This window comes from Bison bison, unplaced genomic scaffold (genome assembly GCF_000754665.1).
Source record: "Bison bison bison isolate TAMUID 2011002044 unplaced genomic scaffold, Bison_UMD1.0 scf7180017864472, whole genome shotgun sequence".
Classification (NCBI taxonomy): domain Eukaryota; kingdom Metazoa; phylum Chordata; class Mammalia; order Artiodactyla; family Bovidae; genus Bison; species Bison bison.
The window spans coordinates 5,935,925-5,943,227 of NW_011495033.1; the positions used below are offsets into that span (position 1 = coordinate 5,935,925).

The 7,303-nt window shown below is 42.7% G+C and overlaps 1 protein-coding gene across 1 annotated transcript in view; it reads right to left on the reverse strand.

Annotated features, from left to right (window-relative positions):
• Positions 1-7,303, reverse strand: part of CRLF3 (cytokine receptor-like factor 3) — a 52,425-nt gene that overhangs the window by 41,602 nt on the left and 3,520 nt on the right. The gene's annotated exons all lie outside the window — the stretch shown is intronic.

The following is a 7,303-nucleotide window of genomic DNA, read 5'->3' on the forward strand; positions in this document are numbered from 1 at the left end:
TCATTGTCTTCAGTTCAGTTCAGTTCAGTCGCTCAGTCGTGTCCGACTCTTTGCGACCCCATGGACTGCAGCATGCCAGGCCTCCCTGTCCACCACCAACTCCCGGAGTTTACTCAAACTCATGTCCATTGAGTCAGTGAACGAGCATTCCTGCAGCGGCCAGTGGTTAGGAGGTTACCCTGAGCCAGTCACCAGGCTCAGAGGGATCACCCCCAATCCAGAAGCTTGTAGTCTAATAAAGGAGGCAAGACAGAGGCCTAAGCGTGGGCCCCCCGGTAGGTACCTCAATCCTGCTAGAACTCCAAGACTAGCTCTTTCTGTACCAGCCAGGTAGTGAAAATGTGGAGCTTGGCTGGCCATAAGGCCTCTGTTGGAGAAGGCAATGGCACCCCACTCCAGTACTCTTGCCTGGAAAATCCCATGGATGGAGGAGCCTGGTAGGCTGCAGTCCATGGGGTCCCTGGGAATCGGACAGGACTGAGCGATTTCGCTTTCACTTTTCACTTTCATGCATTGGAGAAGGAAGTGGCAGCCCACTCCAGTGTTCTTGCCTAGAGAATCCCAGGGACGGGGGAGCCTGGTGGCTGCCGTCTATGGGGTCACACAGAGTCGGACACGACTGAAGCGACTTAGCATAGCATAGCAAGGCCTCTGTTGCAATGTAGTAAGTGGGCATGACCATGTCCAAATAATACTTATGGACACAAATTTGAATTTCACCTAATTGTCATGTGTCACAAAATATACTTTGCATCTTTTTTCAACTACTTTAAAAGGTAAAAAACATTCTTCATTCAGGAGCCCAATAAAAACAGGTGGTAGGTCAGATTTAGACCATGGTCAGAGGAAACTGGAGGGCTACAGGCCATAGGCCCGCAGAATCAGACACTACTGAAGTAACTTAGCACACACCACACATAGTTTCCTGACCCCTGGCCGAGTGTGGTAGACTTGCTTTCCCTCAGAAACAGACTGCCTCAAGGTTACACAATGAATCTGTACTAGAGGCTAGATTTCAGTTTTCCTGGGCCAGACTCTCATGTTCTTGCTACCATACTCTTTAAAATGACACTTGAGATTAGAGAAGTTTAGAAAAGGAAAGCCCTTCTGGAGAAAGTGGGAAATTATCCTAAACTAGCCAGCCACTCCATAGATGCTCAACAAGTACCTGTGGAATGAATCAAGGCATTAACTAAACAAAAAGGAGTAAGGAGAGGCACCCCAGGTAGGACAAAACTAAGTGGGGAAGCATATAAGGCAGGCAGGAATCTAAGTGGATTCTGTAAGGAAGGAGGGGCAGACCACTGTGACTGGAGAGGAAAGACTGAAATATATTGGGAGATGAAGTCGAGCAAAGTAAGGGCCGTGGAGTTCAGGTTAAGAAGCTTAACAGGTACTCAGAAAACCTCCAGAAGATCTCAACTGGGTTCGATCCCTGGATCAGGAAGATCCCCTGGAGGAGGAAATGGCAACCCACTCCAATATTCTTGCCTGGGAAATCCCGTGGACAGAGGAGCCTGGTGGGCTACAGTCCATGGGGTCACGAGAGTCAGACGTGACTTAGCGACTAAATAACCACCACCAAGTACATCAGTCAAGTGGGAGAAGTGTGTATTCCAGAATAACAACAGTGATGGTTATCAAGAGAAAATGGTATAATATTGAGGAGAAAATGACATCTTCCATTTTTCTCCATGTACTGAGTACATGTCATTGCCAAAAAGCACTAATATTTGATTTAGAAGACTAGCAATTTTGGAAACATGTGTGAGCTACATTTCTGAAAATTGACAATAATTGAAACGTCTTCCTTACAGGGAGTGTGCAAATTCTGGTTAATATGGCCAAGTAAAAGCACATATTTATGTACAAAATGTTTAAAGAGTGTAAGGTATGTGTCTGGCTCTGTGCCAAGTGTTGGGAATCAACAGGAATAAGACCTAGGACTTGCCTTCATAGTCCACTGGGAGGAATCGTACAAAGATAAGCAGGAATTTGTATTCTAATATATTGAATGCAATAAGTAGAAGCACAGAAACCTGCTGCCTAACCCAGCCAAAGGTAAAGTGGAAGGAAGAAAGTATCAGGGAAAGTTTCTTGGAAAAAGTAGCTTCTGAGGTGAATCTTAAGGTTTTTCTTGGTGTGGCCCCACATGGGTCTCTCTTTTCCCTTCCAAAATAACAACTTAAGGAGTTTAAAACTGGTTTAGGGGACTTCCTTGGAGATCCAATGGTTAAGAATACACCTGCCAATGCAGGGGACACGGGTTCAACCCCTGGTCTGAGAAGATTTCACATGTTTTTGTTGTTGTTCAGTCATGAAGTTGTGACCAACTTTTTGCAACCCCATAGACTGTAGCATGCCAGGCTCCCCTGTCCTTCACCATCTCCCAGAGTTTGTTCAAATTCTTGTCCATTGAGTCAGTGATGCTGTCTAACCATCTCATCCTCTGTCACCCTGCTCTCCTTTTTTCCTTCAATCTCCCCCAACATTAGAGAATTTTCCAATGAGTCAGCTCTTCACACCAGATGGCCAAAGTATTGGAGCTTCAGCTTCAGCAGTCCTTCCTATGAATGTTCAAGGTTGATTTCTTTAAGGATTGACTGGTTTGATCTCCTTGCAGTCCGAGGAACTCTCAAGAGTCTTAACCAGCACCACAATTCGAAAGCATCAGTTCTACAGCATTCAGGCTTCATTATGGTCCAAGTCTCATATCCATACATGACTACTGAAAAAACTATACCTTTGACTATACAGACCTTTGTTGGCAAAGTGGTGTCTCTGCTTTTTAATATGCTGTCTAGGTTTGTCATAGATTTTCTTCCAAGGAGCAAGCGTCTTTAATTTCATGGTGGCAGTCACTGTCTGCAGTGATTTTGGAGCCCAAGAAAATAAAATCTGTCACTGCTTCCACTTTTCCCCCTTCAATTTGCCATGAAATGAAGGGACTAGTTGCCATGATCAAGCCAGTTTTTTCACTCTCCTCTTTTACCCTCATCAAAAGGCTCTTTAGTTCCTTTTCACTTTCTGCTATTAGAGTGGTATCATCTGCATATCTGAGGTTGTTGATATTTCTCCCAGCAATCTTGGTTCCAGCTTGTGAGTCATCCAGTCTGGCATTTCACATGATGTACTCTGCATAGAAGTTAAAAAGAGCGATGATATACAGCCTTGTTGTACTCCTTTCCCAATTTTGAACCAGTCAGTTGTTCCATGTTTGATTCTAACTGTTGCTTCCTGACCTGCATACAGATTTCTCAGGAGACAGGTAAGGTGGTCTGGTATTCCTATCTCTGTAAGAATTTTCCACAGTTTGTTGTGAGCCACACAGTCAAAGGTTTACCATAGTCAATGAAGCAGAAGTAGATGTTTTTCCGGAATTCCCTTGCTTTCTCTATGACCCAGTGAATGTTGGTAATTTGATCTATGGTTCCTCTGCCTTTTCTAAACCCAGCTTGTACATCTCAAAGTTTTCAGTTTATGTATTACTGAAGCCTAGCTTGAAAGATTTTGAGTATAACCTTACTAGTATGTGAAATGAGTACAACTGTATGGTAGTTTAAAGATTCTTTGGCATTGCCTTTCTTTGGGATTGGAATGAAAACTGACCTTTTCCAGTCCTGTGGCCACTGCTGAGTTTTCCAAATTTGCTGACATATTGGGTGCAGTCCTTTAACAGCATCATCTTTTAGGATTTTAAATAGCCCAGCTGGAATTCCATTACCTCCACTAGCTTTGTTCTTAGAAATGCTTCCTAAGGTCCAGTTGACTTCACTCTCCAGGATGTCTAGCTCTAGGTGAATGACCATACCCTCATGATTATCTGGATCATTGAGATCTTTTTTGTACAGTTCTTCTGTGTATTCTTGCTACCTATTAGTCTCTTCTGCTTCTTTTAGGTCTTTACTGTCTCTATCCTTCATCATGCCCATCCTTGCATGAAATATTCCCTTGATATCTCCAATTTTCTTGCAGAGATCTCTAGTCTTTCCCATACTATTGTTTTCCTCTATTTATTTGCACTGTTCATTGAAGAAGGGCTTCTTATCTCTCTTTGCTATTCTCTGGAACTCTGCATTCAGTTGAGTGTATCTTTCCCTTTCATTTCTCTTCTTTCCTCAGCTATTTGTAAAACTTCCTCAGACAACTGCTTTACCTTCTTGCATTTGTGTTTCTTTGGGATGGTTTTGATCACTGTCTCCTATACAATGTTATCAACCTCTGTCTATAATTCTTCAGGCACTCTATCAGATCTAATCCCTTGAATCTATTTGTCACCTCCATTGTATGATCATAAGGGATTTAATTCAGGTCATACTTGAATGGCCTGGTGGTTTTCCCTACTTTCTTCAGTTGAAGCCTGAATTTAGCAATAAGGAGTTCATGATCTGAGCCACAGTCACCTCCAGGTCTTGTTTTTTGCTGACCTGTATACAGCTTCTCCATCTTTGGCTGCAAAGAATATAATCAATCTGATTTTGGTATTGACTTCTGATGATGCCCACGTGTAGAGTTGTCTCTTGTGTTGATGGAAGAGAATGTTTGCTATGACTAGTGGGTTCTCTTGACAAAACTCTGTTAGCTTTGCCTTCCTTCATTTTGTACTCCAAGGCCAAACTTGCCTGTTACTCCAGGTTATCTCTTGACTTCCTACTTTTCCATTCCAATCCCGTATGAGGAAAAGGATGTCTTTCTTTGGTGTTAGTTCTATCAGGTCTTATAGGTTATCATAGAACTGGTCAACTTCAGCTTCTTCAGTATCAATGGTTGGGGCATACATAGACTTGGATTACTGCAATGTTGAATGGTTTGCCCTAGAAACAAACTGAAATCATTCTGTCATTTTTGAGATTGCCTGCAGGTAATGCATTTCGACTCTTTTGTTGACTATGAGGGCTACTATGGGATTCTTGCCCACAATAGTAGATATAATGGTCATCAGGATTAAATTCTCCCATTCTCGTCCATTTTAGTTCACTGATTTTTAAGATGTCGATGTTCATTCTTGCCATCCCGCTTGATCACGTACAACTTACCTTGATTTGTGAGCCTAACATTCCAGGTTCCTATGCCATATTGTTCTTTACAGCATAGGACTTTACTTTCACCACCAGACACATCCACAGCTGAGCATCGTTTCTGCTTTGGCTCTGCTGGTCCATTCTTTCTGGAGCTATTCATAATTGCCCTCTGCTCTTCCTCAATAGCATAGCAGACACCTTCCAACCTGGGGGTCTTGCCTTCTGATGTCACATCCTTTTGGCTTTTCATATGTTCATGGGGTTCTTGCAACAAGCATATTGAACTAGTTTGCCATTCTCTCCTTCAGTGGACCACTTTTTGTCAGAACTCTTCACTATGACGCATCCATCTGGGTGGTCCTGCATGACATGCCTCATAGCTTCATTGAGTTATACAAGCCTCTTCGCTGCGACAAGGCAGTGATCCATGAAGGAGAGTGGAACAGTAGAGAACACAAAAAGCACTAGTGAGTTCCACAAATTTTGGAAGATAGGAAGTGGAGAAGTAGTGATTGCCCAAGACTACTGCAGGAATTTATATCCAAAGCTGCAGAAGAGGAACCATTCAGAAATGGGCTAACTCCCCCTGAAGACTCCAAGGAAATTCAGGCCATATATCCTTTAAAAATACTTAGTCACTTAAAAAAACCCACAACCTATATTCTGACATTCCTTTTCTTATCCTATTTCCTGCATTATTTTCTCCTTAGCATTTAGCTTTATCTTACCTGTATAGCCCATGGGGTCGCAAAGAGTCGGACTCAACTGAGTGACTTTCACTCACTCATTGCCATATATTTTACTTATCTATCGTTTGTATTATATATGTCTACCAACTAGAATATAAATCCTAAAAGGAGAGAAATTTTTGTCTGTTTTGTTACAGCTGCTTTGTTCACAGCTGGCATATATCAGACACTCAATATTTATAGGATGGATGGAAGGATGAATAGCAAAGCACATTACAAGGAGTTATGGGATTAACTTGGGGGATATCTGTTAATATTAGAGTTAGATATTTTAGGTCCATTGCCCTAGTCCATGCATTTAGGTGATTCCTCCCCACTGCTTCCATGAAACTACATGAGATATAAATACCCCTGCATGCATTGGAGAAGGAAATGGCAACCCACTCCAGTGTTCTTGCCTGGAGAATCCCAGGGACGGGGGAGCCTGGTGGGCTGCCATCTATGGGGTCACACAGAGTTGGACACGACTGAAGTGACTTAGCAGCAGCAGCAGCCCCTAAATAGGGGTTTCCCAGGTGGCACTAGTGGTAAAGAATCCACCTGCCAATGCAGGAGACATAAGATTGATCCCTGGGTTGGGAAGATCCCTTAGAGGAGGGCATGGCAACACACTGTAGTATTCTTGCCTGGAGAATCCCATGGATAGATGAGGTTGGTGGGCAACAGTCCTTAGGTTTGTAAAGAGTTGGAGAAGACTGAGTGACTGAGTACCCACACATGCCCCTAAATAGATTGGAGAAACCAAGTGGTCCAGAGAAAAGACCTCCACCTCTTAATACTAGGAAATTCCTCAGTGAAAATGCTAGTTCATCTTCTAATCATCCTACTGTAGAACCCAGGAATGAGTCCTGCCTATGCTGAAAAACTTCAATCAGCATTAACAATTTTTAAAAACAGCTTTATTGAGTATAACTGATTTGCAATAAACTGCATGTATTTAAAACATATAATGTGATTAACTTTTTCATGGGGAACCATTACCATAACCAAAATAACAAACATTTCTATCACTCCCCAAACTTTCCATGTAACACATTCTTTTGTAATCCATGCCTTCTTCAACTCCTGAACACAAGCAATGATGATCTGCTTCCTGTCAGTAGAAATTAATTTGCATTTTCTCAAATTTTAGAAAAATAGAATCATGCAGTATATACTCTTTTTTCATCTGACTTCTTTTACACAACAGAAGGATTTTGAGATTCATTCATGTTATTTCATGTATTGATAGTTCATTTCTTTTTACTGCTGAGTAGTATTCCATGGACGGAGAAGACAATGGCACCCCACTCCAGTGCTCTTGCCTGGAAAATCCCATGGATGGAGAACCCTGGTGGGCTGTAGTCCATGAGGTCTCTAAGAGTCAGACAGGACTGAGCGACTTCACTTTCACTTTTCACTTTCATGCATTGGAGAAGGAAATGGCAACCCACTCCAGTGTTCTTGCCTGGAGAATCCCAGGGACAGGGGAGCCTGGTGGGCTGCCGTCTATGGCGTCGCACAGAGTCGGACACGACTGAAGCGACTTAGCAG